The sequence below is a fragment of the Cibotium barometz genome, chromosome 56 (genome assembly GCF_041138505.1).
Source record: "Cibotium barometz isolate CiBa-2024 chromosome 56, ASM4113850v1, whole genome shotgun sequence".
NCBI lineage: Eukaryota > Viridiplantae > Streptophyta > Polypodiopsida > Cyatheales > Cibotiaceae > Cibotium > Cibotium barometz.
In genome coordinates this window covers 32,574,830-32,586,477 of record NC_141101.1, presented here as the reverse complement: position 1 = coordinate 32,586,477, position 11,648 = coordinate 32,574,830, and positions in this window count along the sequence as shown.

The window sequence follows — 11,648 nt, the reverse complement described above, 5'->3', positions numbered from 1 at the left end:
ATAGCACTATCTTAGATATGCTTAGAGCCTATGTTTCCCAGCAACCTAGTGCATGGGATAAGTACATACACCTACTCCAATTTGCTTATAATAATACTCCTCATACTGCTACTGGTCGAGCACCATTTGAGATCATCTATGGAAGAGCATTGCCTATTCCGGCTACTAGACTCTCTCATAAGATTGAAGCTGCCGACCAATATGTTAGAGACTTTGATCGCATTCTATCTGAAGTGCGTGATTGTATTCAAAGAGCTCAAGAGAAGTATACATCTCAAGCAAATAGGAAGCGCAAAGATTTTTCATTTCAAGAAGGTGATTATGTACTTTTGAGAATTGAAAAGCGTCGATTAAAGAGTGTGGAAAAATTCCCTGCAGTGAAGCTAACGCCTAGATATTATGGGCCATTTAAAATCCTCAAAAAGATTAATGATGTGGCCTATAGACTAGAGCTTCCATCTAATTGGAATATCCACAATTCTTTTCATATCCATCTCTTGAAACCTTTTCGAGGAACACTTCCTACTCACCCAACATGAGGAACCACCTCTTATTGAAGGAGAGGAAGAAGTCTTAGTTCCTGATGCAATCATTGACCAAGAGATAACAACAACAAGAACAGGTAATCAATACTTCAAGTATCTTTTGACTTTCAAGAATCATCCACAAGAAGATGCTAAATGGATGCCTGAGAAATTTTTCCGAGTTTACCTTGAAATTCTTCATTCTTTTCAAACCCAGCAAATCCGCAATTGAGGACAATTGCAAACTCAAGCAAGAGGGATGTCATGAGAATATATTTTAAGTCCTCTAGAAAAATATTATTCATCCCCTCTTGAGTAATTTGGGGACGCCTAGATTACTCTTGCGTCATGCCGGCTAGGTTAATATCGTGGGTGATACCACTATAAATATTAATACGTGCGGTATATGACGTATGTTTGAGTCCACCTATGATTATTTCAGTTAGGTTTGTATGGCAGGGTGATTCCTGGGGTACTTACGCCTGGTAGTCATGAGTTGGTGATGATTTGTGCCTGTTTAATATTTGTGGGATTAATTTAATAATTAATTGGGCTTATATTTTCAGGTGATGAAGACTATGGGAATTGAAGAGTTTACTTTGGAAGAAATGTCTTGGATCATCACATTTCATTTTTGGCAAGCATAGTAGCTTGTAATCTTATTAAATGATTTTTCCATTTTGAACTTTAGGAAAGATACATTTATTTATGTGGAATTTATTAAAGCCTATGGCTTTACCCTAGTCCCAATTCGACACTCTATTTTTGTTAAAGAAGAGTGCCGTGCTCTCTAAAAAGCACATCTTGTATTTTGGGGGCTATGGCCTAATTTTGGTGAAAAAGAAAGCTAATAAAGAAAATACTCTTGTGTGGGGAGAGGCCACGCACAAGAGGGGGGAAGATTGCACCCAATATAGTCTTTTTGGAGCTAAGTATTTTTGTTTAAGTGTTTAATTTTTCAAGCCAAGGTGGCATGGAGAAACCATTGTGAGACCAACCATCTAGACAGGAATACTCAGTCTTGGAATAACCTTAAAACCTATTTGAGGAAGAGATTTTGTCCCACCAGGTTTTTAGCAACCAAAATGAATGAATTTTTAGAACTAAAATAGGGGAGCAAAACCATCGAAGAATATCACCAGGCATTCGCTCTTCTACTCAAGTATTCACCACCTCTAGACAAAGAGCAACTAATGGCCAGGTTCATTCGAGGAATGAACGAACTCTTAGACACACTAGTCAAGAATGCCAAGCCAGTATCCATGGCAAAAGCTGTCAGAATGGCGAAGGATTGTGCCAAAGCTTTCATCGTATCCTGCCAAAGCCAGCTCCCTCATCCTTCAAGAGATTTCAGACATCGGGAAGTTCTTCCAACTTTTCGCCTCCAAAGAGACACCAAGGTCCCAACCAGAATCTGGAGACGGGAAGCTATGAAGGAAGACCTTTCCCTCGAAGTACTTTCTCAAGAAATCCGGCTCTCTCCAGATTGCAAAGGGAAGAGCTTCGAAGCGAAAACAGATGCTTCAGATGTCAGGGGTTTGGGCACCAGCTCAAGGATTGCCCATCTCCTTCTGTAGGCCAAGGAAGCTAGGGTCCCAGAATTCAAAGACAGACTCCTTCATATCACTCCACCAATCAGGGTCCCCCGCACCAAAATCAAGGTAACCCAAGAAGAGTGCCAGCTCAGCCTGCAGCCTCCATGCAAAGCAATCTCCGAACTCCCTCCCAGAATTGGAATAACCAAAGAGAGAGAGAGTTCCACCTCAGACTGCAGCAGCTTGAGCAGTCACTATAGCTGAGGAAGTGGAGGAAGAGAAAGGACAGATCTATGCAGCAATAGAGCATCAGGGGAATAATCGTCAATTCTCAACCCTCCAGACTCTAACAGAGTACCAGGGTAAGCAATTCAAGCTTTTGATTGATTCAGGCAGTACTCATTCATTTATTTCCCCAGCATGTCTGCGTAAATTAGTCCTAAATCAAAAATCAGGGAAACCTATGCAAGTAGAATTAGCAAGTGGAAAGATTCTTTTCACAGACAGACCTTATTCTATTTAGCCTAGATGGGAACGTAACAGAGTGCCAGTTTAGAGTCCTACCCTTGGGAATCTATGATGGAATCCTTGGAATGGATTGGCTCCAAAAGAATCAAGCTCAAGGCTTCCAAATTATTAAAAGGGCTCAAAAAGAGGCAAGCTCTGTATGTCGTTAAAATGAATCCCCAGTAGACATAAAATGCAAGGCTAAAGAACCAGAGTGATTAAGTGAGTATGCAGATGTGTTTCTTGAAGAGCTGATTGAGATGCCTCCGTCTCGTGAAGTAGATCATGAGATCGAATTAACCCCCGGAGCTCAACCAGTAGCCCAGCGTGCATACAAAATGCCAGTCCCTGAAGCCATAGAACTTAAGGAGCAGTTAAGATAACTGTTAGAGCAGAGGGATTTGTCAGACCTAGTGTCTCACCTTGGGGTGTGCCCGTTCTCTTTCAAAAGAAGAAAGATGGAACGTTAAGACTCTGTATTGACTATAGAGGATTGAACCAATTAACAATTAAAAATAAGTATCCTATTCCTAGGATTGATGAACTTCTGGATCGGTTAAGTGGAACCCAAATGTTCACAAAGATAGATCTCAAATCCGAGTACTACCAGATTAGAATCAAGGAACAGGACATCCCAAAGATAGCATTCAATACTCGCTATGGGCATTATGAGTTCACAGTCATGCCATTTGGATTGACTAATGCCCCGACGACATTCAATCGTCTTATGCAGGATATACTTGGATGATTTTGTTCTTGTCTTCTTTGATGATATCTTGGTATACTCAAAGAATGCTACAGATCATGAAGATCGTGTGCGCAAGGTCCTGGAAACCCTAAGAAAACACCAACTCTTTGCAAAAAAGAGCAAGTGTTCTTTCTCTATTGACCAGGTGGAATACTTGGGATTCATAGTGTCAAAGGATGGGAATTCTCTTGACCCTGCAAAGATCCAAGCAGTCGTAGAATGGCCAGAACCCAAGACAATAAAGGAAGTTAGAGGATTCCTAGGATTAACCGGATGGTATAGGATCTTTATACCTAGGTATGCTCAAATAGCATCCCCTTTAACTAACCTTCTCAAGAAGAGTACACTTTTTCAATGGACTGCGATGTGTTAGAGTGCTTTTGATAAACTTAAGACAGCTTTAGTAAAACCAATCTTGTTCTTAAGCTACCAGATTTTACCAAACCCTTTGAAGTAGTTACTGATGCCAGTGGGTTTGCCTTAGGCGGTGCTCTGATGCAGGAAGGTCATTCAGTGGCCTATGAATCCAGAAAACTCATAACACATGAGAGAAATTATGCCGTACATGACTTAGCGCAACGAATTCAGGGGTGCTAGCAGTGAAAGTCGCACTTCTTGCATGAGGTAGGGTCCCACACTCGAGGCCTCGCCCACGGATATCCGGACAAGAGACTAATCCGTCGGTTCTTCCAAAACCGAACCCAGAAAAAACTTCCCTTGTCCGGAAAGCACGGGTGATTCCTCTAGGATCTAACATAGTCAAAAGCCTTAACTAACTAAACTGATCTGATCGAACCTGTAAGTCCCAAATCAGATCAAGGAAAAGATTGCACTTGGATCATAGAGACCAACGCTTTTTTCCTCATTCAGAGGCACAACCGTTGATTCTTTTTCATAGAACAATTTTTGTCTGGGATTTACTTTATCTATCGTACCATAACAGAATTGAGTCTCAATTTAAGGATCCATCGGTCTAGCCTAACCCCATCCAGTCCCCCGGGTTAGCCAACCGTCCAACCACTGTAGTGATGGGATCCAATTAAGAATTTGGTTAGGTTTTGTCTCGGGTACTAGGAAAAAGAGTTCCCAGGTCCCCTAGCCGGATATTCATGCAAACTTAAAACTAGTCACACCACTTACACACCCAATATGAAATTGCCTTTTTCTCAGCATCAGCTATCTTTAAAACAATCATTTAATGAAACCATTATGTACCTATGGCATCATTGGCAACCAGAACGCTCACCACCTATTCACTCAGGGGCCTTTTCGATAGTTCCTAGCTCATAGTAACCGGTAATATATTCACATATCAAAATGGAATCTCCGTTGAAGATCAGCAAGATCAACCAACAGATCCATATAAAAGAGCCATGGACTCATCCGTTGAGGACCAGCAAGGTCAACCAACCAGATCCATGCCTGAATTCAGAAAACAACTCTTACTCCTTGTTCTAATATCTTCCCCAATGTACGTGTGGGTATCTTTGGCGACCCAGAGCCCGAGCACCGTATGGTCAGCATCCTCTAGGATCCTTCGCATGTCACCTAGCGCTTCACTCATAGGCCACTTCCTTGGTCCCTCATCCACCATTTAAATCAAACCGAGGCTGGTCAAGACCTCGGCCGACCTTGCTACGCGAGACGTCCTCCGTTGACTCTCCGTCACATAGCAGTTTGTAACTTTAACAGATAGGTCTCCACGACCTCATTAACAAGATGGTCAAAATGCTTTCCTAGCATTCTTGACATAAAACAGTTATTTAAAAACAGATTTCACATACAAATACAGTTCCAACAATATTTCCATTTTTTCTCATCACTCCACATCCTTTCACATTAGTCTCCATTTTTTCTCATCTTTCCACAAATTTTTTTCCCTTCATCGATCCCTATCACATCACATCATTCCCACATTAAATCACATCCAATCGCATCATCCACACATCAATCCACATCATCCATACATCCATCCACATCATCCATACATCCATCCACATCAATCCACATTATCCACACATCCATCCACATCTTCCATACATCCATCCACATCAATCCACACGTTAATCCACATCATCCATACATCCATCCACATCAATCCACATTATCCACACATCAATCCACATCATCCATACATCCATTCACCTCGATCCACATTAACTCACACATCAATCCATATCATCTATACATCCATCCACATCAATCCACATTATCCACTCATCCATCCATATCAATCCACATTATCCACACATCCATCCACATCTTCCATACATCCATCCTCATCAATTCATACGTCAATCCACATTACCCACATCATCCATACATCCATCCACATCAATCCACATTATCCACTCATCCATCCACATCAATCCACATTGCCCACACATCAATCCACATCAATCCCATAAGTATTCCCATTCTCATCTAATTACATCTTTTTCTAATTACAACTTTTTCTATCTCATCACTTATTTCCTCATTTATCCTCATCAGATCACATCTACTTGCATCTACCCATACATCTCATCACTTCACATACATTAATATTTATCCACTTTACATCGTATCTTATCACATCCATTTCACATCACATATCATTCATTCACATCTCGATTCACATGCTAACACATTCATTCACGTCCCTTATCATTCATTCACATCTCGATTCACATGTTATCACATATATTCACATCCTATATCATTCATTTACATCTTGATTCACATGACATCACATCTCATCTATTCATTCACATTTATCTGATTCGCATCACATGTCATCACATCTATTTACCTTTCATTCTCATCACTTCTATTCTCATCATATCCATCCATCCATTCTTTCCCATCTATCTGATTCGCATTACATCTCATCACATCTATTCACCTCACATTCTCATCACTCCTATTCTCATCGCATCCATCCATCCATTCATTCCCATCTATCTGATTCGCATCACATCTATTTACCTCTCATTCTCATCACTTCTATTCTCATCACATCCATCCATCCATTCATTCATTCCCATCTATCTGATTCGCATCCCATCTCATCACATCGATTTACCTCTCTTCTCATCACATCCATCCATCCATTCATTCTCATCTATCTGATTCGCATCCCATCTCATCACATCTATTTACCTCTCATTCTCATCACTTCTATTCTCATCACATCCATCCTCTATTCATTCTCATCTATCTGATTCATATCATATCTTATCACATCTATTTATAGAATGTAAGAGAATTCTTATTTTTGATATAAATATTCTTTACGCATCTATTTATGCATAAGAATAACTTCAGTGGAGAAATAACACTTTTATAAAAATTCGTTTGTGCATCTATTTATGCATAAATTCAATTTTAAGGAGAATAACACTTTCGAAATAAAAATAAATTTCTTTATGCATCTTTCTATGCATAAAATCAAAATTGATGAGAATAACTCTTTTGAAATAAAAATAAAAATTTTTATGCATCTTTCTATGCATAAAATCAAAATTGATGAGAATAACTCTTTTGAAATAAAAATAAATTTCTTTATGCATCTTTCTATGCATAAAATCAAAATTTGATGAAAGTAACGCTTTTATAAAAAAAAATCTTTTATGCATCTATTTATGCATAAATTCAATTTTAATGAAAGTAACACTTTTATAATAAAAAAAATTCTTTTATGCATCTATTTATGCATAAAAATCAATTTTGATGAAAGTAACACTTTTATAATAATTCTTTTATGCATAAAAATCAATTTTGATGAAAGTAACACTTTTATAATCAAAATATTCCCAATATGCATCTTTCTATGCATAGAAATTAATTCTAATGAAAATAACACTTTTATTATATATGCATTTTTCTATGCATAGAATAAAAATAACACTTTTAGAATACACAAGCGGTGGGGATTACTCTTTTTGAATAATAAAAGATAAAACTTATTTCATAAAATTTAAGAAAATTTTGCCATAACCTCCTTTGTATGGCTAACCATTTTTCAATTTTTTTCATTCTCAAGTTACTTAGAAATTATCCCAAATGGTTTAAAGCATTCTAACCTAATCAAATTCCACTTTTTAAAGAGAAACAATATGAAAAGTTTAATTCTAACAATTTGATTACACATCTAGGATAAAGAAAGGCTGAATTCAAGAATGAAGAGAGGGGGAAAGCCTTTCCAACAAGGCATAGCACCATTTTTCATTTTAAAGAAAACAGAAATTAGAAAACCCTTAAATGGAATAAAGAAAAAGTAGGATTTCTAGCTTACAGGAATTTTTGTGAGCTTTCCTTTGGCTTGATGGTTTGAGGAATCTACTTTTGTTTGCAACAAGAGTGGCCACCAATTCTTTTGAAGAGGAAATGGTCAAAAACTAATGAATTATCAATAAATTCATTGTTTTTGGCTCTAGGGAAGAGGAGTAGAGTAACAGTGCATAAAACACTATTAATCATTTACAAAGGGGGAGGCTTCATTTATAGGAAAAAGTGAGCCTCTAAAAGCAAACTAATTCTAGAATTTTCCAGATCAGTTTGGTCAAATTTTGACCATTTTTAGGTCAGTTTAGTTTGCTTTTTGGATCTAGTTGAAAAAGCAGGAGAGAGGAGAGATGAAAATATGTCATTATTTGTGAGTTTAAAACTCAACCACACATGTGAAATAGGCGCCTCCTTCATGAGGGGAATTCCCCCACACTGAGGTGTCAAAAATGCATCATTTCTTCTAAATATCTCTTCTTTTTTAACTAATAACCTTGTCCTTAGTCAACTCTTCATCTTATGTGAGTATTTACTCATTTTTGGAGGGATTTCCTTTTATTCTTCAATTTATCTCCTCCCTACATTTGGATTGATCTAATTGGTCCATAGGAACCTTAATTCAAAAATTTCAGAAAATCTGGACCCTTAGACTAAGGTCCTTTTTACCTGATTTCAATTTATTCCAATTGCACATTGGAAATTTCTTTTTGAATATCTGTTTCAAGGGAAACCATTTTAGACACTATGAGGATTTTTATATCCAAAAATATCTCAATTTTGAATTATCTCCCTCTAGACATTTTCTCTCTCTAAGCCAAAACAGGGTAAAAGAGGATCGTTCTTTTATTTCAGAGAGGGGAATAATTATAAGATCAGAAGGGGAGGCTTTTACACCTGCATAACTACATGGCATTATAACTATTACAATGTTTGTCAATGAGTGCAATAAAGCGTAAACTAGTATTGTGTGTTGGGAGAGAAGCTTGGGAACGTAAATGAACTAATGATGTCCATCAATGATAACACGTGGTTGTCACATCCGCATATGGTTCTACCTTGGAATATGGCTCCCAGTTTATTATCCAAATTGTGTATGTGAGAGAGAAATATACTGGAACTACACTTTCGGTAATAATAGATAGATTTCGCCACAATAGTGGAAATTTATTGTAGTTCACTCGGTTTTTTTCGACCTCGCTCAGTTTTCTTCGCTCGCCTTTTCGACTAACTCAATTATTAACAATTATCCAAATAGCATCATATCCTTCATTGAATTAAGGTAATCCCACAATAAAGTCCATGAAAATACTTTCCCATTTACCTTTCGAGATTTCCAAAGGATGTAATCCTTCTCGAGTCCTTAAGACATTCGGCCTTATTCACTTGACACTGAAGACACTTTACCACGTAGCCCTAGATATATGCCTTTACCTTAGGCCAGCAAAATGTCCATTTTACTACATCATAGGTTTGGTGTACCCCAAGATATCTTGCTATAGGAGTATCATGACATTCAGTGAGGATCATTTTTCTTAACTCCCCAACATTTGGTACAAAAACCTTACCAATTTGGAATAGCAATCCATCTTGAATAAAGAAATGACTCCGAATCATTGTTTTAATGTCACTAGCATGGAGATTTCTAGTGTGAAAAGGGGTGTGGTGGATTTTGGGATGCCCAAATATGTGGGAATGGGAAATTATCCACTACATAAAAGGTCAAGTGCTTGAAGCTTTCTCTAATATACGAGCATCATATTTATAGAGGTAAATCATATGAGTTTTTTTTTTACCTGCATACTATTGGAGAAAATTCAATGAAGTGGGAGCATCGTAGACATCTTGAAACATCTCTTCTTCACTGCCCAGAGTTTACCTTATTCAAATACACATCTTGTTCTTGGTGTATTTCGGTGACAATTGTATCTAACTTCATTTCAAATCTCGATGTTTTTACACATTCTTGTGAATCTCGTATTCTTTTACCATCTTTTGGAGGTACATTGAGTTCTGTAGTCAAGGGAGGAGCTCTCTAGTTTTGTTTTTGCCCAAGGTGTAAGAGATCAAGTTGTGGGGATTATGGCACAAAGGGTTCAAGATATGTTAGGCTTTCTTTCCATATAAGATAGGCTGGATGGGTGAAACTATTCTTTGTATAACTTTTTGATCAAAGCATTTTGGTAGCGAAGGGGTTATGGGAAATTGCCTCTACTGAGTGATGAGCCTCTTCCTCCTTTGGCAACACCCAACAAATCCTAGGACTATTGCTCAAGTGGTTGCAACATCTGGTCCACAAGCACCTACTCCAGATCAAAGAAGGTGGGATTATCATGATGCCCAAGCCATGTCAGTAATTTCCCTTTCAGTAAAGAGATCTATCATATCCCACATCTGATCACTTGCAAGACATCCAAAGCACATGGGAGGGCCTTCAAGCCATGTATCAAACCTGTAATGAAGCTATCGTACTTTCCTTGAAGCAAAAGTTGGATAACCTCAAGATGAATGAGGAAGATTCAATGGGTAGATTTCCGAGATTACCCAACGAAGATGAAGGATGTCAAAGAACAACTCCTCAACATTGATGAAATCATAGAGGATAAACAACTTGTAACTATAACCCTTAGCTCCTTGCCAAACTCTTATCTCAGTTTTCACACATCGAGTAGTGCAAACCCTTTATTTTTTGATGAGTTGGTTGGATTACTTCCTCAAGAGGAGAAGATGAGGAAGAATAAACTTAAAAGAGGGGAGGACCATGCTTTTCAATATAAAGAGGGATAGTGCAAACCCTTTATCTTTTGATGAGTTGGTTGGATTACTTCCTCACAAGAGGAGCAGAAGAGGGATAGTGCAAACCCTTCATCTTTTGATGAGTTGGTTGGATTACTTCCTTGAGAGGAGAAGATGAGGAAGAACAAGCTTAAACAAGGGAAGGACATGCTTTTAAATATAAAGGCAAGGTAGATTATGGATCACAGGGTGATACATCCAAGAAGAAAAAAGGGAAATGTCATTACTTCCACAAGGTTAGACAAAGTGTCAGAAGTGGCTTGCCAACAAGAAGAAAGAAGTTGGAAATGAACCTGCTAACTCAACGTAGAGGAGCACAAGCCCAACTTGGATGTATCACAGGGTGATACATCCAAGAAGAAAAAAGGGAAATGTCAATACTGCCACAAGGTTAGACAATGAGTGTCAGAAGTGGCTTGCCAACAAGAAGAAAGAAGTTGGAAATGAACCTACTAACTCAACGTAGAGGAGCCCAAGCCCAACTTGTTGACACGGGCTAGGTTTTCAAGACATGTGCACATAACCACTAAGGGGGGATGTTAGAAAAAATGTAGTGGCATAATGTGCACATAATATCACTAAAATATTGTTAAGGATATTGCACACAAGCACATAAAGTATTACTAGAGTTACATTAGATGTTAGGATTAAATAAATGGTTGTAGACCTTAAGTCTAGAATATAGCACCTTTAATAGTATAGGTACACAAGTGCACACATAGATGCACATATGGCATGAGAGCATTTAGTTGCTTTATCTTTTGTATACATGAGTGGCCTCACTTGTCTTCAATGGGTAGGGGTTGAGGACGATTTCACTCAAATGCTTCTAATAGAGCTCATTCATCATCCACGAATTGAAATGTGAATATTTTCCCTTTTCATATTGGGCCATGCATCTCCCTATTGTCTTCTCATCAATCTTATAATAACCTTGCCATCCACCAATGCTAATGTCCTACCAAAGCTTACACTTTGGGACACGAATGATAGGTATCATAACATCAAATGATCACAACTAGACTTACATCACCAAGTCGTAAACAAATTATGAATGACCAAAATGATAATTAGAATCATGCCAAGCGGAATGTATTCTCTCCATTGGAAAACAAATCACATACAGAGAGTTCCAATATAAATAAATCCACATCAAGAATGAACCTGTATAAAAAGAAGATTCCTTATACTCACTTATGCATGAACCAAACAACACCCTCTTCTTCACAAAGAATAATTAGCAAAAAAAGATTAGAATATGTACCTTCAAAGACT